Source organism: Pempheris klunzingeri, chromosome 14, assembly GCF_042242105.1.
Source record: "Pempheris klunzingeri isolate RE-2024b chromosome 14, fPemKlu1.hap1, whole genome shotgun sequence".
Classification (NCBI taxonomy): Eukaryota; Metazoa; Chordata; class Actinopteri; order Acropomatiformes; family Pempheridae; genus Pempheris; species Pempheris klunzingeri.
In genome coordinates, this window is record NC_092025.1 from 18,192,265 (window position 1) to 18,216,054 (window position 23,790).

General features: G+C 41.7%; 1 protein-coding gene across 5 annotated transcripts in view; it reads left to right on the forward strand.

The window, feature by feature from the left end:
- Positions 1-23,790, forward strand: part of LOC139213416 (rap guanine nucleotide exchange factor 6-like) — a 134,915-nt gene that overhangs the window by 54,652 nt on the left and 56,473 nt on the right. The gene's annotated exons all lie outside the window — the stretch shown is intronic.

Below are 23,790 nucleotides of genomic sequence, written 5' to 3' on the forward strand. Positions count from 1 at the left end.
ATAGCTCTCACAACATGTATTTAACGTGTAAATAGTAAAAGAGAGTTTGCATTATCTCTCACTGCCACTGATGGTGTCATACAATGTAAAACAATTAACAACTTCCATAGTATGAACTTATCCAACCACAGTTACACAGTTTCACCCTTAACGTTTGATTTCTTTTACCAAATATTCATAGCTGGTTAGGTTTTATATGATTTATAACAGTATTATGCAGTTTTCAGAGGTTTCTGGAAAGGAAAAGGCTTTTTGACCGTTTGTTTTTGTCACCCACATTTTCACTCCAATTAGAAAGGAATTTGGAAGAGAGAAACAAACTTGGTCAACTGATTCTGTGGCAGGAGTTTTCTTTCGGTCCTTTGTATGAGGTTGGGTTTCCCTCCCTCTGATAGGATCACGGGGGCCAGCCGTGTGTCAGTTACTGCTCTGACTAATCACCAGAAGCCACACTTTGCCACACACAGTCACAAAGGCTTACACACACACACACACACACACACACACACACACACACACACACAAACACAGAGCCACACAAACTTTAGCACTTAGCTCACGTACACACTTTTCCCAGCTCATGCAAAGCTCCCTGGGGTGTTACAAAGGAACTTAATGGAGAGCTTTAAGTGTCCTCTGCTGACCCTATGTGCCTTTGTGGTCTCATGGTGATTGTTCCACTTTTTAAAAATTACGTTTCTAGCCCTCAGAGTCACCGAATCCCACCTCCTTCTTTTTTGTTACTGCATTTATTTTTCTAAAGGCTAACCACTCTGATTTGCTAGCGCAGCACCACTCCAAAGAAGCAGGGCAAAAACAAACGGCACAGTGGGAGAGTCCTGGAATTACAAAAGAGAATTACATTAGTCCTGCATTAAATTTGAGCACAATAGGAGGAAGGGTGAGATACAGACATATTTGGTAAAAGGAAAGCACCCCTAACACAAGAGATTGTAGTACTATGACATGTATTGTACTCTGGTCATTGTTAAGTGACTAAATGGGGCCCTTGACATGCTCACTTTTCTTTTATTAAATGAGAATATAGATTACAAGAATCTGATATGCTACTCTGTAGCCACTTTACTCTCACCACGCACACATGTGGAGAGTTTGCATGCTGTCCCTTTGTGACTGTATCTTGTTTCTTTCTCTTCCTTTTTCATGTTCCTGCTGACATCTCTTGTCTTCAGAATTATGTCAACAACCAGGTAGGAAGAAATACCAAATCAACCTTTCCCTACATTTTAAGTCTGTCTCTGCTCCAACCTTTTGTCCTGCAGTGTGTCTGCATCCATCAGAGGTTTTCTGTTGATGTGTCTGGCATACATGCGAGTCAGTCCCGGTACATGCACCTGTTGTTTAGAAAGCGTTGAGAAAAGCGGGTAATTTTAAGGCTGCCACACACATGCACGCACTGCTGTCGACTGACACTGTGGGTGGCAGATGGGAAGGGGGCTAACTGTGGAGTAAACAGATGCATGCTGGGAACCACAACTGACTGGTTAACAAATGAAGGATGAGGTGGGCTGTTTTTTTTTTGTTTTTTTTTCAGATTTAAACTGGACTGGACATAGACAGATTTGAGACCACTCTCAATAGTGTCATTTTTGGTTTTTCCCACAAATTTTCAAGTTCAAGTCTGCTGCTGTGGAGATGCCTTAAGAAATAATTGACTTATTCGTTTATTGATTGATTGTTTGATCAATTGAATACATATCTTTTCTCTGTAATTACTAAACCAACATGGCAAATAACTGGTCACAGCAGCAAAACACACTCCAAGCTCCAATGAGACACTGAGTGGGATTTTTCTTTGCTTTTTTTCTATGTATCTTAGGGTTTTGCCCATTTATGATGATATAACAGTAATGAATGGATGTTACACAGGCCATAACTGTATGTTGTTCTCACACACACACACACACACACACACACAGAACTGTTTTTCTGGCAGTGGATCAGAGGATGTTGTTTAGAGGCCTTATTAAACCATAATGACATCAGTAATCCATTATCACGGGTGTGCACTAGTGTCTGGTGTCTCTCTCCCTCTTTCTCTTAATGGCTCGCCCTGGACTGAATGAAGTTCCTGAAGCTATGATTTGAGAGGTGTCCAGTAAATGGTGTAGAAAGAGGAAGAAAATGTAGCATCTCTTGCATCTTGAGCGTAAAATCTAAGACAATACAGCTTCTACCTATAAATCACACCAATGAGAGGGCCTACTGGATGTGGCAGGAAATACAAGCCGGTGTTTTGATCAAGCTTCATTTCATTAATTTATGTTACTTATTATATTTTCTGCGATGACTCTGTTTGTGATGGATTCCCATTGATACACAGAAGGCCCTATGCATTCTGTCACTACCACAACAGACCACTGGGATTCACTAATGTCAGACTCATACACCACACACACACTGCACAGAAAAAGAAACACAGCACAGAACAACTCACACTTGGATAAAGAGAAAGTCAGTTCAGTAAGACATCAGATGCCTCACTGGGTTGCTGTCTTTCTCTCACTGGACCTAGATAGATAGATGTACCCATCACCTCACTTGCCTTGCAGGGGAAACCTGCTGTAAGGCTTTTACAGCCAGGCTATTCCGTGGCGCCCCGGGATCATTAATTTAACTCGATGCTGGTTCAGCCATCTGCACTGGATACTTCAGCAGCGCTAGAATAAAATCAGCAAAGAGTAATACTACGCTATCTTAGTGATCCAAGTTGTGCTAAATTCAGAGTTGAGCCACTAACACACTGCATCATATGACTATATACACACAGATGTTTGCACACTATGTGAAGTCCTCTGTGTTATAAGCAGCTAGATTTGTCTTGAGCATGCCTTTCATGCTTCTGAAACGTTCAAAGCATGAAGCAGCATCCTCTCTCGCTGTTTTGAAGCAATCGAGTGTCGGTACACTCCGGAAAACACCAGGTCTCTTGCAGCGTCTGTGGTTAGCTAGCTTCCTGTGTTACACGGCTAAACGTCAGACGTCTGCCTCTCTTTTTTTCATCCAAACACAACCTCTCTGGCTAACCTGTGGCACACATGAGCTAAGTGTTCAAACCCGAATTGATAATTACAGCATCAGACATCAGTGAATTTGTAATGAAGTTCCTTTAGGCAGAGGTGGAGGTTGGTGCATGCTACTCCAAGCAAGATCTCTAAAAGTAAACTTTTTACTGTAGACGCCTCCTGCTTGCCCACATTAGTTAGCTGGTGTGTTTAGCCACTGATTAGACATCCCTGCATGCAGGAAACAACAAATCACAACTTCTCTCACCCTCACTAAGAAGAATTTGAGGTCTGAGAAAGGGACTCTGTGTACTAAGCTTCAGAACAGCCACTGAATGACCTTAGAGGTGAATTTGTTTCCAGGGTCAAAAATAAATTCAAGAATGCAGCTTATGCTTAAAAAAAACATGCTAGTTTTTCGGTATTTTTCATTGTTGTAACTAGATCTAGTAAAAGCTTACGTGGCCTCGTGTGTTTGGTATGAGGCTTTAACACTTCAAAACAAAATTAACTCTTGCTTCAAATGATAGTAGTTCATTTTTAGGGAGCCATTAGCAATGACGTTACCTAGATGATGCTGATTTTGGTCGCATCATATTACCCCAATTGGATGAGTCTATGCCCATCATGCAGAGTGACATTGCTCAGGTTACTCTAACGTCACTGCTTACAATCAGGTTAAATCTAAGGTTGCATTCATCATGCAGTGAGCAAGTCATTGTGTGACTCATACAAATGCTTTGTCATAACCTGGTGTGAAGAGTAATGCAAAAATTACCCTGCATCATCCTTCGACCTCCCTTCAGGTTTGAAGGTCATCGGGATGGGGTGATGGCAAGATGCATTTGCTTTGTCGTATCTGTTATTTCTGGTGAATTTGATATGGCCTTCGAAGTGTGCTTCTACCAGCCACATTGGCAAGTAAAATGTGACTAATCTGAGCCTGCTTATGTTAAAACGTCTGGTTAAACAGTAAACATGTCTGGGAAGTCTGTGGAGCACCAGTCACTGTGGTGGTTTGTTGAAAAAGTCAATTTCCTGTGCTGATTGTGTTGGAATGAGCTCACTGGTGTCGGTCAAATTTATAGAGTTTTGCTTGGCATCATGTAATGATGAAGCTGTTAACATTCCCGTAATATTCCTGGCTTCATTTTCATTGTCATTAATGTGTGTGTGCGTGTGCGTGTTTTTAAAAAATCTGTGTGGCGGTAAAACTGCATGCGTGCTGTGCGTGCGACTATTTCTCAGTGTTTGGGTGTGTCTGGCTTTTTAGTACTTTTTTTGTAGTACTTTGCAGCTGTGAGTTTAACTGCGCACGCATACAGTGTGTAGGTTTTATGTACGTCTGCCTCGCTGAACTTCTGCAGAGCTAAAACATTCTGGAGTGCTTATGTTTTAAAGCCCTTTGCTGCTTTAATGCATCCAGTCCGTTCCTGAGCTCATCTGGTCTCATTCTATCAGAATGCAGGTGGGGCCAGCTAAACCCCAAGGCCCTCCAGCCAGCTCTGCCACTGCTACACCAAGCAGGGCCCAAGGGAGAGACAGGGAGTCGGGAAGAAGGGGGGAGGAAAGGAATAAGGCGATGAGACAATGAGGAAAGTTGTATGTTTTCACTCAGAAAATGGTGCAATGTAAGGAAGGCTGCAGTGCATAACATGGTATCTTTCTAGTTTTATAGCTTCAAGTAAACTGTGTGAATGTTAATACAGTATAGATTTATTTAGATTTACTTTTAATCATCTCACTGTCTTCCTCAGTAGTGGGGTAATGTTACCTGGTTCGGGAAATTAGCTGTCTGTCCTGATGAACCCAACTCCTACTATTTGCATAATAGAAGGGAATTGAAAGACAACTCACTGCTATTTAACTGGATTTTCTGTTGAAATTTGCACTGAACTTGATGAATGATTTCCACACAATTTGTCATTCCTTCTTATTCTGCTTACTAGTAGGACATTAAAACCTGTAAAGCAAATCTGAAAGGACTAACAAAGACAGAAAACTGTAACTTGGCAATGTTATTTTGATCTAGGTTTTCGGCCGTCGTCAAACATCCTCTTCCTCTTTTCCTGTTTTTCCGTTCACTCTCCGATGTCAAGTGAAGAAGAGATGCCATGAGAATAACCTTTTAAAAAAATCAAAGAGGAGAGGAAGGAGGACTGCGGGTAGAAGGACAGAATGAGGGGAGGAAGTGGGAGAAGTAAGAGAAAGTGGGATGAGAGAATGGGAAGCTAAGTTGACAACTATATAAAATGCAACATAACACTGAGCAAAGATGAAAAAGATACGGAAGAGGTATGGAACCGGCAAGAAATCGCAATGTGTCTTTGAACACGGTGAAGACAGACGGTCATAAAAGAGTGAGGGAGTGATAAGAAACTGAGGATTAAGAAAAGACGGATACTGCAGGCGTGAGGAGCTCTGAAGGACCAAGAGCTGGCTGAGATGGAGAGCAGGGATTGAGGGAGGAGAGAGGAAGGTGAAATGAAGACTGGAAGATAATGGGGGTTGACAGGTAATGAAAAAAAATGAGTGGGCGTGCAGCCGAAGGGGCGGTGAGGCACGGGGATGTGGCAGAAAGGTGAAGGTTGTGGGAAGGTCAGATGAGGATTTAATGGGAGGCAGGAAGGATGGGTTGAAAGAAAGGCAGGGTCAAGAGGGGTTAAGACAGGAGAGTGACGTAGGGAGGTCAGAGGCAGCGGAGGAATGATCCATCCGGGGTTAACTGCACTTGAATGTAACCCATGATATTATTTTAGACCGTCAGTGAGGTGGACTTCAGTGTGTCAAGACTAACTGGCAAGCGCCTTAAAGCTGGGAGTTTTATTATTATTATTATTATTATCATAAAACATTTCGAGAAGTGACCGTGGATGTCACCTGTACTGAATTTTTAATTCTCCTCCTCGCCTTTTTAATTTTTAATGCAAAGTCTTGTTCTTTGCTTGCATGACAGGTGTGCCAGGTTATGAAACTAAGCTGCACTACTATGGAGGGTTTTAAGGGCCAAAACTAAATATATCAATACATAAATAGTCAAATGTGCAGATAAATGTGTGATTATATAATTGAATATGCAAATAAATGAATCATTTCTTTTATTAATGTATTTATTAATTCATTTATACACTTAATTATACATGTACTTATATATATCGTTTTGGCCCTTAACACCCTCCATACACTACTACAAAATGTCCAGCATTGTTCTTATATACCAGCTTAAAGTCTACTGCAAGGGAGGACAAACAAGAAATAGGGAAGAGCTATAGATAAGATAATAGTCAAAGCGGAAAAAAACAAAGCCAAAAAGATCAAAATATTTTTCATCCAAACAGCTGGCGTGGTCCAGTACAGCGATCATGTGCCAATCAATGACTTGTTTACTTCCTCAATTTGTGACTCAGGCTCCAAATACTCAACTCAGTCTTGGACTGATGCCTCCAAACAACCAACAAAACCACAGACCTCAGTTGCCCAGCGGTGCTCCGGCCTACTGCTGGACTCCTGCTGCATTCATCGTCCATGCAGAAAGGCCATATTGAAACACTTCCACAGGCCTGTAAATAGTCTGACCTGAAATAAATGATCTGGCACAAAATTATGAAAGGCAGTATTATAACACGCAATGGCGGGTTTAGATGTAACACCTCAGAGTTCCTTAGCAGTGTATCGGCAAGCTTTCTTTCTTGTGTGCTCTGCAGACATCCCTATGTGCATGAGGGTGTGTAGATACAGTACGGTGGGCAGCGCAGTGTACCAGTGGGGCACTATCTGCGGCTGTTATTGCTGCTAATTTTAGGGATTACATCAGCAGCACTAAGAGGACAACGCTGTTGAACTCCTCCTCTATATTCCTCTCTGCTTCTTCTCTTCTCCTCCTTCCCTCCCTCCCTCCTTCTACCTCTGTCGCTTATCCTCCTGTCATCTTCCCTCCCTGCCATTTCCCTCTGTCTAACCTTCATCTTCCCTGTTCTGAGGCCTCTGTGTGATAATGTTTTATGTTTGTCTATGAAACATGTGCAGGCGTATAGATACATAGTATACATACATTATATTATCCATTCATATTAATACATTTTCAGGCTTTTGTCCATGTTTCTTTCTCTTTTGGCCCTTGTTTTTCTTAGAATGTGATTGAAAGTGCTTCAAGACAGCATTGACCCAAAGGTTTTAAAATGCAAACAAAGCATTCTCCCTTTTTCCAAAATTAGTTTGTGAACAGCCGGTTTGTGCTAAGGGGCAGTTAAGGATATCTTTAGTTCATGCTGTCGACAAGGCTCAGCAACAAAGGATCTTGACAGTGGAAATAAATGGATGAAAGTAAACAGAACCTATATCCTGAAATAAAACACAAGCTTTACACTCCCTTACCTCTCCTTCACCTCATGAATCCTGCCTCTCCCTTCTTCTCACCCCACCCCCCCTTTCCTTCTGTTTGTCTAAATTTTTCATTTGGGAGTCTGCTCCTCTCACTTAACTTTTTTTTTTTTTTCCTCTTGCGTGCTCATCTCTGACTCACTGTCTTTTCTTATTCAGTTTCAATATGTCTTACTCCAGTCCTGACCGTTTTTGTCAATATGTCTTGCTCTTTATGATGACCCACTCATCTCTGTTTAATTAGTGTGTTTGCTCATCATATGCGTCATGTGAGGCGCCACTTGTGAAGTTATTTTAAGGAAAACTCCAAAAATTGCACACTGTTGCATTCTCAGAGTTTCCGCTACAGTTGAAGGTCAAAAGATACATGAATTGGTCAAGAGTTTGATTCCACCATATTTATGGAATATATATGGAATACACACCTTGTCCATCTTTGCGGTTATTTTTCAGCCTTTTTCATTACCTGTTTTATGTTTTTCCATCTCTGTGTCCTCGGGGCTTGAATCTCTCTCGCTGGCTCTCTCTGTGGGTTTCAGTCGGAAAGGGAAGGGCCGGTTTAAATGGCAGGAATTCCTGTCTTGTCCTTCAGACAGACGCACGCACTCACACAAGCAGACACTGAGTGTCTGCACACAAGAACACAGGAGTTCAGATGGCTGCAGTCAGCGCATTCATACAGTTGCCGCTTTGTTTCTGAATGTTTTTGTGTGAGCAGGACTTTCTGCTCTTTGTGTACTTGTCTACGGTACACAGGAAACCATCAGATTATAGTTGGCTTTGAACAACTGTACTTTACCGGCTACTCTCTGCTGTGACATTATAATACTTTTAGAAGGCAAGGAGTCATGCAATTTAAAAAAAAAGAGTTAGTAAGATTTTTAATGATGATCTTTTTTACTTGTGTTCAAATGGGGTAAGGAAAAGAAGGAATAAAAATCTGCATGAGTTGTTAGAATATGCCAACTTTGGCTCTGGGAATTGCCATATTCACAAATCTTTGGCATTTTATAGGCCAAATGATTAATCCCTTAATTAGGAAAATATACATCAGACTAATCCAGTCTCACCTTGACGTGGCAAAAAGATGTGTGATGCATCAAAGCAGCACTGCTCTCTTTCTGCTTCATTAGTTATGTTGTAAAATAGGCACAGTGTCCATGGAAATGACTGTGTGGCCGCCCAGCAGAGAGATACAGGCCTTTAAAACCTCAGCACTTCTCTCTGTGTATGTGCACGCACATTTGTGTGTTACAGAGCTACAGGGGCTTTAGTCAGCTGACTCTTTTTAATTAGCCTGGCAGGACTGATTAGCTGTGAGCAGTAGCCACACACACACACGCACGCACACACACACACGTACCCACTTACCGGGTGCAGTTGGCTACTTTGTGCAAGCATGTGAGGGTGTTCATATTTGTATGTTTGGTGTCCCAGGGGGGCTATTTTCTCAGCAGCACCAGGCCGAATGACAAAAGAGAGACAGGACCCCCTTAGAAATCACAGAGCCATGTCACGCCCCAGTGAGCACTACACACAACACACACACACACCCACACACACACACACACACACACACACACACAGGATGCATGTCTAGTCGGTGCAAACTGTCTGATGTGTGCGAGTCCGTCTGTCTGACAGCTTGCCATTGGTCAGGTCACATTTCCTGTCTTTTGGTGCTTGCCCAAATTTGTCATGCTTTCCAAAAACATTTAAGTTTTTCAGTTCTACACACACTTTCTGTTATTGTTGATCTCTCCCTCTCTCTCTCTCTCTCTCTCTCTCTCTCTCACATTCCCTCTATGTCTTAAACTGTGTCTCATTCTTGCTCTTTAATTTACTGACTTTCTCCCTGATCGTCGTTTATTGCTCTTCCTCTTTCTTCTCCATCTTGTCCATAATCACCTGACTTTACCTAGCACTCGCTCTCAAACGCCCACAATCGCTGACAGAGTGTTCCAGGAAGTGTTTCCTGTGTGACGCGTATCCTGCTCCGTGTTTTGCAGACAGATCCTACATAATCATGTGCTGAATTACAGTAAACGGTCCTCTGAGGCGCGTTATGCAGATGAGCATATGTCTTTACTTTTTCTGTTTGAACTGAGAAATCAGGGCAGTCACACAGTAAAATGTTTGAACTTGCATAATTTGAAACCACATCACGATGTATTACTAGAAATTACTATGTAAATGAGTAAAGATCTCACATATTGTTTTTTTTACTTTAATTCCCCTAAATCCTCTTCTCAAATGGAAATCAATTTAGATAAAATGCTTATAAGCTGCTACAATACAGTGATATGTGGAGATTTCCTTTATCTGGTATTTATTAGTGTCACATTGAATCCATCATTTCTTTTCTTTTGTCTCTTTTTATCTTTTTAAATTTCATCTCTTTATGTATCCTTCTGGCTACTGTGAGGTAAGTTATTCCATCAAGCTATTTTTTTTAAACCGGCGAGGCGAGTGTTATGAAACTCTTCTGTTTTTCGATTTTGGCTGCACCTTTGGTCATTGCTTAGTTCTGCAGCAATGTCCTACAGATCACTTTGTGTCCCCCAAAAACACGCTCCTGTTGCCACCACATGAAATGTAAAACTCATCAATGTGCAGCAGAGCTCTTTATGACAGGATGAGCTGAATTATAAATGTCTCTCATCAATCATTGACCAAGAAAATCAAAACAGTTTCTCATGTGACAAAAAAAATTGGTTTGTAACTTAATTAATGTTTATTAATGAATTAAAGTTTTTCTACCTGTTGCATTGTAAATATTTAATGAAAAAATTGATTGGTGATAAGACCAGCTGTTTCTCCAAAGCTACGCTTCACCACAGTCTTGCTGTGTTACTGCAGACCGGCAGAGGCTTAACTATGGAAGCTCCAAACTTAGAAAAGTGATTTTCTTTTTTATTTTTCTTTTCTATGTTCTTTCTAATGTTCTATTTTATTTCTTTGAGAAAGCTAACACAGCAACTGTGTGTTTGTGTGTGTGTGTGTGTGTGTGTCCATGTGGGCTTTGACAGCAGGGCAAGGGAATGATGTAGTGCTGCGCACATCGTATGCGAAAGGGGGAAAGACTGCAGTTAGTGCACACTGAGGCACTCTCTCTCTCTCTCTCTCTCTCTCTCTCTCTCTCTCTCTCTCTCACACACACACAATCTTATGAGACACTCTTTACTTTCACATTTACTTTCACTCCCCTCTTCTCTCCATCTTTCTATCTATCTTTCAATCTATCCATCTATATCTCGCTCCATCCACCTGTCTGCTTTCTCTCTCCCCATCTATTTCTGTCTCTCATGCTCTGTCTGTCTCTCTTGTGTACATAACACTTCTCTGAAGGCAGGGCTCCATGTGCTTGTATCTGATTGGCTGCAGAGTGAAAAGATGATGTCATTCCTAGTCGGGAGGTGCGTATCGTTTCACATACACACACAGAGGAGAGAGGATTGAGGGTAGAGATCCTGGTTCAGAGCAGCAGGCAGAAAGAGAGTGAAAATGGGAGCACAGACAGAGGAGCCTGGATAGATGGACAGCTGATAAAACAGAGAGAAGAGGAGATCTTCAAAGGGAGTTGGTGCTGAAAAGAGACAATGATCGACGCCAGCACAGATATTGAGGCAGGAAATAAAAGATTTTAAGTCGGAGCGAGTGAGGAAGGAGAACGGTCAGAGGCAGACAGGGAATACTGAATGAGGGGGAGGGAGGTCAGGAAGAGAGAAAGGGAGAGAACGATCCTCCCCTCTCCGAAGTGTCTGGTAATAAGAGCTTGCATCTCTCCTCTGCTGGAGGAGAATCAGCCGTCCAAACATCCAAACAGCTCCTATTGTCTCTGCGTTCACTTCATCCCTCTCTCATCTTTTTCTCAGTGTCACAAACACCACAGTACACAAGCAGGCTAATACAGGAGGAGCAGAAGAAGAAAGAAGGAAAGGAGGGCAGTAATGCCGAGCACCAAAAATAGAATATAATTTCATTATTTAAATCTTCACAAAAGGTCTCTTATTTGAAGGGTTTTAAGTTGTTCACATGCGTGTAACTTAAGCTCTTTTACCTCTTCAGGGAGTGAAGCAGAACATGCAGCTGCTGCATTAAAGCAGTAAATAATTAAATTTTACACAGAAGTCATTGGCAGGTGCTTTACAGAGGAACTTCAGCTCACGAACTTCTATTGTGTAACTGCCTTTGCGTGTACACAGTACAGTGATGTAAAGCTCTTCTGTGTTCTTTTGATTTGCTTGTAGTGTCAAGTTGCACATGGTTTCATTGTTGAGATTGAGAGGAAAAAAACAAAACAGAAATTGAGTTTAGATTTCATATCCTGCTTTACTTTTTGAGTTAAATATCTTTGTGTCCACTTATAATGAATGAAGTAAAACCACCATGAAAAAGTAAAGTGTTGTTCAACATGTAGGACCTGCTTCATATCGAAATGAAGTCCCTTCAAATGCCGTGAGACATTGTCAACCATAATTAGCTTGGTTTAAAATCACCACATTAGAATCGAATTTGATGTACATTTCTCACTTTCTCTGATGGTATCCCACAGTCAGAACCAGGGCTGCTTCTAATAGTGTACAATTACAGACTTCTTCTCAGCCTAATGCCTTTATTACCTCAGCATTTTGCTCAGCAGTGCCCAGTATTAGAGTGATTTATCTGGGATTGTAATGTGCCTTTCTTGTACGTCAAATCCTGTCTACTGTGTCGCAAATCCTCCAGACGGGGACTTTTTAAGGGGGGAAGCCCATTATCGGCTTGTGCTATTGTGTCGCGTGTTCACATTTGCCAAAATGTTGCCCCCCAATCCCCCCTCCCTCTTTTTTTGTAATTTATGCGACATGCTCACAAAGGGGAGAGGGTTGCCTCAATACACTCAGCTTTATGTTACCAGCAGATCAATAAAGATGCCCCCTCTCTTTCCTCTCTATCTCTGTCTTTCCCATTCTCTCTCCCTGTCCATCTCTCTCTCTTTCTCATCCACATCTGCTCAGCAGCCAATCCATCTAATGCAGTTTCCCTCTGCCTGCTCGCGCTTCATCCACGCCACCTCCCATTCCCACTCTCTCCCTCGCTCTCTCTCCCTCTCCCTCTCGCTGCACAGGTGATGTCATTCTTTTTCAGCTGGATTCTCCTCCCTTCTCCCTCCTTCCCCGCTCTCAGTCTCTTCTCCGTTTCCCATTACCGGCTGGCTCGCCACAGCACAGCATCCTAGCCACGGTAGCTTCTCTCTGAGGGTGGGAGGGGGAGGAGGAATGCCGGCGTGAGGTGAGAGCGCTAACCAGGGAGGAGAGCTCGAAGCTGGGGTAAGAGAGCGGGATCACTGGCCCCTGCCATGGAGCTGCACTGCTGGGCACACACATGCACCGCTGGAGCTCTGTAGAGAGATTAAGAGTTGCAAACAGGCAGAGAGTTTGACAGATGTAGATGGTGATTGCAGATGAGAGAAGATCTGCAGGCAAATGATCCGGGCTTTTGGGAGGTGAGAGGGGACTGTTTGGAGGACTTTCAGCCAAGCAAGAGGCTTCTTCCCAGGGGGCTGCAGATGCAGAGACAAGCCCCTCTTCTCATCCAGCACTGGCTCACCTGCTGAGGAAAGGAACCTCTGCTTCTTTAAAGAAGGAAAGTGAATCTAGAGGAAGAAATAATGACTCAATGAGTTTCTACTTTTATCTTCTAACCGAAAAATCTACTGAATTTGGACGTTTAGTTGGATTGCTTTCTGCAACATCCCTCACATCTGGGGTTACTTTTGAATATTCTGCAGATTTCCAGTACTCAAGATTTATAGGAGTGTTTTAAGCTTCTCTGTTGCAGTCCCTTAGTAGAAGACAGAAAGCTTGACATATAAATGGATTGGCCTTGACTTTAAGTCTCCTTCTGTAACGACATCTGATATTCAGCCATTCCTCTGCCTTTTACTGCCAAATCAACACTGAGGATTTTTAAAAATCACCTTCTGGACAAATTCTCCCCTTGCAGCGAAGAGATCGCCGTCAGCCCTTTCCCTCCTCTTTTTCTCTTTTTATTTATTTTTTTCTTCATCTTTTGGTGAACGAGGGGAAACTTCCCCTCGCTGGCACCCTCCCTCCCGTGGAAATGGCTTTCCTGGTCCGTTGCTATGCCAACTGCTTGCAGCCGTGGTCCTCCAAAGTAAGCGATGTCGTAATCCCTTTTCTGGCCAGTGCCTCAGGCTTAGGATGCTGTTGCATATGTGTGTCTGTGGGTGTTTGTGTGTGTGTGTGTGTCTGTGTATTACTGAGAAGAAGAGATAGGGTGGGGATGAGAGAAAATGGGCTTGCTTTTATATGCATATGATGAATTTTTATTATGTGTGTTTATAAATGCATTCATGCTTTGCTTCTTCCATTAATTTTTATCTAACTGTTGTGTCCTGAAAAATACTGATATCCACAACAGCTAGTACCATGCCAAAGCCTGTTCCTATGCCCCCTTACTGTAAGGGAGGATGAATTTAAAAGAAATATTTTTTAAATCTCTATGTAGAAGTGTTGGAAAAAAGATCCCTATATATCATGTCCTTATTCTTGTACAGTATTTAGTCATCTGAGAGGGTAAACCTCACATCTCAAAACATTGCGCTGTACTCTGTGTGGTCACCGAAGAGCGTTAATGTAACAAAGATTCAGGAAAAAAAAAAATTCTATCGTTGCACCAGTGTTTTATTATTCCTGCTGGAAGAAGCTGAATTAAAGGGTTTCTAAAAATAATGCTTAGAAGCCAATGTTACGGACCTATGGTTATGGATTACATTCTTAAAATGTTTTTTTCACTTGATGATGAAACAAAGGTTGCGACAAAGATCGCGCTATTTATAGCATATTGATCTATGTATAGTGATTATAGTTTGTGAAATTTAATCAGCATCATCAAGATTCCATTTGATACTAATAATGGTAATTAATAGTCATTAACACAGAATCTAACGAAATATTTGGTATTGGCATTGTTTGCAAAAAGTCCGATGAACTTAAGTCATAAAGTCTTTGGCCGGTGCAGGAAGGTGCTGTTGTAATCAATGGTGTACATCTTTGTATTCTTCTTTATTTTTCTTTATATCTGTCATTGTACACATGCAGTCCATCTGATCTGTCTGTTGGCTCCCAATTGTCAGCAGTAGACTGGTAATGATGTAGTTGTGTTTATAATTAACAGTTTGATGTCCTAGTTTAAGTTGCTCAGAATAATCTGCCAGAGTTAGCCCAGCCCCTGGTGAACTTCATGATGATGCAACTACTGAGCATGAAATGTGCCTTTTTTTTTTTATGGGTTCTTGTTTTGTTGTTTGTTCTATTTTTTTTTTCATTTTCAAACTAAAAGGTTGGGTGAAGAACCAGTCAGAACACGCCATGACCCCCCTGCTTTACGGCCCATTGGTTGTCCTAGCAGAATGGATAGATCCCGATGTGTCTGTCTCTTTGGGAACGCCTGTCTGGGTGCCAAAAGCCTCAGAGATGTTTGTCTTCAATGTGTGTGCGTGTGCCTGTGTGTGTGTGTGTGTGTGTGTGTGTGTGTGCGCACATGCTGTCAGTAGGATAAGTAATAATGAGGTCCCAGGAGATGAAAGGGGATAGAGTGAGAAGATTCTGTCTAAGATAACACATTAAATCTGTACCACACGCAGTCACAGAACTTAGATACCTTATTACTCGTCTTTACTGCTCCTCATCTCTTGTGGGATCCACATTATGTATAGATCTCTCATTGCTTGCAAGAGGTCTAATGTCAGTGCCACTGAATGAAAACCTTGTAAATCCAGTTCTTAGGTTGTATTTCTCTTTGTTATTTTACTTTATGATAGCTCATCAGTGCTTCCATGTAAACACATTTTAATTGCAATTTTGACACATCCAATTTGCTTATCTTAAGTGACATTTTACGTGACCTTCGGGGTATATGCTGCATGATTTAGCTCCTTCGGGCACGCAAAGTCTTCATATTCACGACTAGACCAATACAGGCTTTCGGAGGCTGAAAGCAATATAGATTTTTCACTTTAGAAAAATTGTCTGATGTTATTATGTTGGATAAGCGACAAAAAAATTACCCGATTATGAACATTTTCTAAATGACCTCAGACTTACCAATATTGATTGAATGTACCTAGATTAGGTTTCTGTTCAGTCAAATGTTTACTCATTAACATTTTAGGTATTAATTAAATGCTTAAGCTCCACTTTTGTGTAATGTTATTACAACCAAAACTGCAAATTAGACAAAACTTGTATCTTGTAACTTGTCACTGTTGTATCAGTATGTTATTACTGGCCCATCTTTGCTGCATATGAGTGTAGCTAATTTATCCTCAGTTTAGAGCCGCTGAGGTTTTCATCCACCTCGCCCTGTTTGAAGTCTATAGTTAATTGGCCAGCGTCTGTGATGAGCCCACCTTTTGCAAAGGTTAATTAAGTTTCCTTTTTCCTCCCATTAGGTAACGTGCGCTCTGTCTGGAGATACAGTAGCAATCAAAACACCGCAGTCAGGTTGGAGGGAAGAGAGGCAAACTGGAAGACAGAGTGTGAGGGTGGTCTGCAAAGGGATTTTAATTCCCTGAAAAGGTTTTGTGAATTGACTCTGGGATCTCAAGGAAGGAGGGATGAGGGAAGAAAGAAAGATGGCTGAGAAATTTGAGGAAAAAAAAAGAGAAAGCCCTCTAAAGCAGTGAATGTTTTTGTCTTTATTCCACAATAGACTTTCACAATTTTATCATTGACTGCCTTCTCAGAATGGCAGCCAATTATTTTCTCTAGAATTTGGTCTCTTTTGATAGTTTAGCTGTCTGGAATTGGTGATATCCTTCACTGCAGTGATGATGTATTCATCTTGAATGAGCCAGCACACCACCAGTGCAGGTAATGTCAGCTTTGCATTTAATACATGTCCCACCAGTCAGAGGCCTAATTAACATAAACGCAATTTTGGTTTGAAAATATAACCAGTCGACTCACTACAAAAGATCAGATGACAAAAAGTTGTGAGCAGGCTGTTGTTTCGTGTAATTCGCTTAGTTTTACTTCTCTACTGGGAATCTACAGCTGCCAACAGGCTTTTACAGTCTTTTCTACTGCCTTGTTTACGGCAGACTTAGAGAATAACCCTCTGGGCTGAACTGCAGTGGAAAGTAAACAGTTTATTTTGCCATTTAGGCACTTTTGTTTGTAACCTCTGTTCTAAACTGCGGGTCTTACCATAGACTATGTCATACTCTCTTGCTCTAATTTCTAACGTCAGAGGATAGTTATTGAAATATTGACTGTGTGGCTGGAAATTTGGCATCAGATGACAGACAGCGAAATGTAGGCCAGTGGAGCTGCTCTGTGGGGCCAGCGAGGCCTTTTTTCTGATGCAGTCTGGAGACTTAGATTTATTTACATCTCCAATAAACACAGAACTGAAAAAGGGTGGTCTGCTTGAGCTCGAATACCCTTCTCCCAAGAGTCAGTAGTCAGTTGTCTTTAAGAGGCTTTCAACATCTTGCTTACATTTTATTGTTTTATTGTGTTGTGTTTATGGGTGAACTGTCCCTTTAAATCACGTCCTGCTCATCCCGGTGGAACACAACCTCAGTCCACATCCTCCCGCTGCTGGAGGACTTGTCAAAATGTTCTGCTGCCGAACTCTTTGACCCTCCCTGCTGCCAACATGGGATCTGTTCTTTGCCGAGCTTTGCAAGCTTCCTTTGTGTGTTTTTTTTTTTTTTGGGGCTTCTCCCATATTTGTGTTGTTCCCATGTCCTCTCACCCTGTCTTTATCTTTATCACTCCTTTCCTTCTGTTTTCAGCAAGGACTTCCCACTGTCTTCCTCTTTCCCCTTGCGTTCCTTTCTCATCTGTTTTTAGTAAGGGACTCTTGCATCCCCTACTACTTGTTCATCTCTTCTCCTCCCTCACCCTCACTCTATCCCCATCTATTATTTAAACATCGATAATGGGGCCTGTTGTTGTTGTTACCAGTCTGATGCTGCTGTTGTTGCTGCCCTGCTGGGCTGTATCCTCATTTATCTGCTGCTTCCTGCCTTATAAATCACACCAACTCCTTTTAAAACCATCTGCATCCTCACATCCAATCTTTGCTCTCTGCTTCTGCACCAAATGGCACCCATCACTTATTCCCCTTCCAGATGCCGTGTATTTCCTTTTCACTCCTTTCTCTGTAGCTTCTCAGTAGTGTGACGTAACAATGAACTTAAAATTACCTCTGAAGATTGGTTCAAGTTTGGCAACTTTCCATGTTGGTGGCACGAAATGGCAGTGTAACGTTTTGAGTTTATTTACTCTCAAAGTTTGCTTAAAACTTTGAAACATTGGAGAAAAAAAAGTGTCAGGAAGTGTTTTGCTGATAACTGAGATTGAAAATAATTAGAGGAATTCCCTCTTGCAGTTGTAAACTTCTTTGACAGAGTGCAGCAAGTTCAGACTCAGGTTGACCCAAGCGGCTGCCTTTGCTTCCCTCAGCAATCAATGGGCCTTGCTGAACATTGGCATAATCAGTTTGTGTGGACCCATGCTGTGTCGAATAGTAATGGGGCTGTGGAGGCAGTGGTAGCGGAGAGTTACAATGGGATGATGGATTCAGTGCCAAGGCAGGAAGGACAAGGCGAGGCAGGTGAGACAGATGAACAGGTGGACTGACAAAACGTCTGGCATGTCCAATCGCTACTATTCACCAGCAGGATCCATGGAAACCTAACAAGTTTCTAACAAATCATTTTATAGGGTACAAAGTCGATTTGACAAAAAAAGAAATCCTCTTCACCACTTTGCTGATCCACCATGTAGTCAGACTGTTCAAACAGTCAGATGCTCTATTTGATTCAATCTAGAGTTACTGGCCTACCATTCATCATCAGATCAGATAGGATAGATGGCTATATTAAAATGCTGAACCTCTATTGAGTGTAATAAGGAGATTAATTATTCTTCAGTACAGTCTATTGACCCATTATCTCAGTGCTGTGGCTTCATGCCCAGACAGCGTTGCAAGTCTGATTAGGAACTGAGCACCTCGAAGCCCACTTTTTTCCAGATGTTCAGATGTCACTGAAATAATTACTAAACCGATTTGAATGCAAAGATAAAATAAAGCGATTGAATTGGAGGAGCAATTGGCAAAATCCTTAACCAACAAAGTATGGTCATATCACGCATGTATGTGGTTTAATTTGGTTGCCAAAGTTAAGAGAGACTTCTCTCATACTGATGAGTTCCAGGCTTGATCCTTTCGGCAGCCCTGCCTGTCCTGTCATGGTGCCTTTGAGTCAAGACAATAAAAGACAATACATTTGTTGAAGTCCATTAATTTGAAGAAGCTTTGTGTCAGCGTAACATGAAATGTACTTTTTAAAGTTTTAAAGCCAAAGAGTAATCACAGCATCCAGGTTTTGCACTTTCCAAACCGACAAAATCTTGAGGATTTCAGTGTTGTTTTCACTTGGAAAAGCAGCAGGAAAACATGTTTTTCTCTCATTACTTGAGAGGAACACTAACTTACTAACTTGCAAACTTGCAGAGTTTCTGAATCCCAGGGGCCCATTTAATGACTATTGCAGACCAAAACAAGACCTTGGACATTCAAATTAGCCGTTGTAGCACAGAAGGTGACATTTGAATACTGTTGGAGTCCAGTGCGGTCATGGTAATTGCACCCTGTATCATCATTAAGTTACAAACAAGTCAAATAAGCAAAAAAGAGGAGTAATCCTAGTTTATGTGGATTGGATTTGCTGTGTTAGATAAAAAATAAGTTACTACAAAAAGTAAAAAAAAAAAGCCAACAAAAGTGTTTTCTGAATCTTGATGATATTTGGTTTAGTAAGAAAACGCTGGGGTCAACTGGTCGTAGTAAGAGCAGCTGTCGTTAATAAAATGCACTTTGTATTGTAATCCTCTGCATCATCAGATCAGTGGATGGAAACTGCAGGCACCATTAACTGACTATTAGCTAGTTGCATCGTGGCTCCCTTGGTACCTGAATATGTTGACAGAAACATTTTTGTGCACTAAGAGGGTGACCTTTGCCAGGGGATGTAATGCCACAGCCTCTTCACACTGGCTGCAGATTTACTCTGACCTCCAGCCCACGGACAGGCTGCTTGACAGACTGACAGAACTCACACGGGGTGTCAAGGTAATGTGGCCTTTGAGCCCCGAGAGATGGGGGGGAAGAGAGAGTAAAGGACTGGGAGACAAAGACAGAAAGCAGAGGAAGGGAAGATAATCTGAGCAAGAGGCAACGATGGAGAGAGAGAGAAGGCTTTTAGCATGCCGAGGGAGGTCTAGGATATCATATGCACAGGAAGTAGGGGTGATAAAGATCGATATGGGTTGCATTAGTCCAGGCCATGCTCAACTCACCTCTCATATGTCTTAAATTACTTCAATCCTCCTAAACTAATACACACGTTGTTGCTCATTTTTTCTTCTTCGTTTGCATGTGCATTTCTTTCATAAGGTCCCTTTGTAAGGCGAAAACAAAGCTGAAACATCATCACATATTATGCGGACACAGCAAAACATGCAGTATTGCTCGCTTGTAAGCATGCCGTAGAGCATCAAACGCCATAAACTGTTGTGTAAAACAATATTTGTTCTTTAAGTGAAAATTGAGGCCTCAGAAATCATTTTGCTTTTTGTTGGCTTTTTTAGACTTTTTTTTTTTCCTCTGTATGGAACGTCAGAGCTCCATGTTTGCTGGATGTTAACTTTGCCAGATGTTGAGAAAGATAGCATATTCACTATCAGTTTGCTGCTGTTTTGCACAGAAGCCAATTTTATAGCTGATAACTTGCTGCCTACCAGGTTACTTCAATGTAGCCTCTGTTAGAGTTTGAATGGACTCCATTTTGTCCCTGTCACTTTTGGAGTTTTGTGGAATTACCGAGACGCGTTCATCATACTGAGTATAATGTTGGAATACTGCAAGTGCTCTATTTAAGTCAGTTTGGTATGTGGACGTAGCTGTTATCCATTGCGATTCGGGTTGAATGAGCACAGAGCAGCACAGCGTCTCGCTCAAGGACGCTACAACTGAAGATATAAATGTAGTTTCTTTTCTTTCATTTTTTTAAACCTTTTTTTATTATAAATGAACAGCTGATTAAGCATGGTAGTTCTTTTCCAATCTTCTACATTTTTTCTTTAATACAATGTCACCCCTGAGATCTGGTCAGTAAATATCCCTAGTAAAGCTTTTACACATTCAGTGTATTCAAAGGTATATTGTTGGCAGTCTTTGAGTCACTTTTTGCATATTTTTCACAGCTGATCTTGGGGATATGATCAGCTGATGTCCAGCCACTTATTGGGCACAATAAGTGGCACAATAATGCACATAAAAATCCACATGATCCCACTAATTCTTATTCTAGTTATGGTGCATACAAAGGTCACAGGTGACCATTCCCAGCTGAAAAGGCACTCAGCAGCTTAGTAGTTTACCACACTTCACCTTTTGATGTTAAACTCAGGAAAAAAAGTGCTATTTGATTGTTTCAGTGGGTACAGTGGCATAAAAGAGCCAGCATTGTGTCCTGAATGGTGTAATTACTGTCCATTAGCTATGATAGGCTGAAATTTTAGAGTGAAAAGCCCACTCAAGCCCTTCTATGCATTACATGCCCTAGCTGGTCAACATTACTGGGCTAAATGGACTGAAAAGTGAGGCTGCTCATGTGGAGATGCACTCTAGCCTTTGTGCACAAACGTATACACACACACACACATGTACTCATTGTCTGTACGGATATACACCCATGCATGTGACCTACGACCTTGCTGGCATCTCACTTTTAGATACAGTTTGACACACGCACACGCACACACCCACACAGGATTACATACTTCCAATGATCATAACACCCACATGCATACATATGCACATACACATGAATTATTCCCCCTCACTCGATATATGCAGACTCCACCTACCAGAGCTCTGTCACTCATGAGCTGCTACCCCCATCCGTACACACAAAAGTACACACACACACACACATTCGAGTGCTGATATTTCAGCCACCCATAGCCCCCACCTCCCCCAATTTCCCTTGCTCCCATTATCTCACTGCTATTGATCCACATCCCCTCCTCTGCCTGCACATCCAGAGTCTTCACTGGATAATTTTCAAGGGCATTTATAAACACAAGAAGCGATGAATGTGTGATGGCTCTGTGGGTGTTTTTGATTTTTTTTGTGAGAAAGAGAGAAAAACAAAGAGAGGGAGAGAGACAGTTGGGTGGGGGTGCCTGTGTGAAAACAAATATGATCAGGTAGGAAGAAGGTCTGTTTGGCAATGTAAAAATGCTAAACTATTAATTCACTTATTCTTTCTTAAATATGCCGAATTACACAGACACACCGACCAACCGGTGACCAACTCTAAAGTAAGCAGTTCCTTGCACATGCCTACAATAACACCTGCTGTTTGCGTGTTGGGTTCAGTTAAGAGAAAAGCAATTCTGCCCTTTCTTTTGGTTTGAATTTATTTATTTTCTGTGCTTTTAACTATTATTATAACCACATTTCAACACTCACATTTTCACACTGAATATTCATTAACACATTAAACTCCTTTTTAAATACAAATGCACATCTGTGCACTGTCACATTTAGACATCTTGGCAGCAACATGGAACATTCACACCTAAAGCCGCCAAATGATTATAAATTTAAACCATAACAGAAAAAAAGAGTAGTTTAGCTCATATCTAGCAGCTGCTCTGACTTCTGTTTGTTGTCAAGAAAAGTTTTTGTCAAGTATAATAATAAAATGATGAATGTGAGGGTTTGGGATTAGGTTTAGATTGGAGGGCAAACAAAGTTAATTTCCTGTCCTGTCAGTGGTACTGAACTTGTAGTCGGCTCTGTCTGGGCTGAGGTGACGGGGGCCAACAGACTGGAACTGGATCCAACATTTACAAAAACACCACAGGAGAACCAAAGGGTGGAGCTGCCACTCCACCTGGCCCCTGGGTCAACCTGTAGGGGTGCCAGGGACGTGCTGCGTGTGTGTGTTTGTATGTGTGAAGTAGTGTGCAGGGCAGGAAGCATCTGTTAACAGAGGGGAGCCAGGAGGTACTAAGGTGTGTGTGTGTGTGTCTGTGTGTGTGTGCGTGCACAAGTAGTTGTGTCAGTATTAAAGGCAAGCATTTAGCCTTCCCTCCTGTTTCCGGCAGACCTGGCCATGGCCCACCTTCCTCATGGGGCTCAGACGGAGACGGCTTACAGCTTCCTGTAACATGCACACACACAAAATAAAAGAAAGAGTTGATAGTGAACACAATCAAGTTCAAAACCTCCTGCACACACACTTGATAGGACCAGGTTGGGAGAAAAAGAGATGCATGGGAATGAAAAAGCGGAAACAGCTAAAATGAAAAAAAATAAATTTAACTGACCACATGTCCATCAGAAAATGAGAAAATGTAGATTTAAACCCCCCAAAAACGGACTTCTTGTGTGTCAATGGCAGCAACATGTGTAGTTGTTGGTCTTAACTGTCATGATATAGTCAACCTCAAACATTTTGTACTCAAAGCAGATTTAAATCACAAACTCCCTCTTTTCTTACAATGAAATTTTACTCTCTCAGGTGTTAAAACGGATAGAGGAGGGGGGCAAGATGGGCTGTGACAGCCTGAATACCCCTTTAAGAAACAGCCAACACTGTTTGGCAGCAACCAGCGTCTGATGCCTGGTGCCATACATACACACACACACACACACACACACACACACACAAAATACTTTGTCTTTATACCTACTGGAGGGAATTTCCACTAGCGCCTGGTTGTAACACCCACAGTCCTCCAGAGAAGAATACTTGACTCTGCAGGGGTGCTGACCCATGCTAATTGCCTTCTTCACTGCGTAAGCCGGCAGAAAACTGAATGAGTGGTAAAGACTATGTGGGACAAATTAGCAGACAGCCAATTTACTCACCAAGAAAAGCCAGACTGGCACAGCTTATTCTGACAAAGAGACTGGGGCTGAAACATGATTAATGTTTCGGGCTGTTATTACATTAACAAGTCAAGTACTTTACCCACATAGCTCTTGTACATCTTGTACACTAGCAGACAAACAATTGATAACTTGTTTAGGGCTTGAAGCAAATGATTTAGGAACTTTGACCTGGTAACCTGTCTTGATTGTCATGACTTTACTCAGACTTCATAGCCAAGACTTCAGGCTTGTGCTAAATAATGCTAAATAATAACTTTGCCCCACCCTCACTAATTTCAAGATATGTAATTTTCCATGGAAATGTACACATTTAGTTCCAATTCCAATAAAACGTTTGAGTAACAATACAGTTCTGATCCAGGGCGGACTCAGGATAGTGGCCCATTGTTCTTTA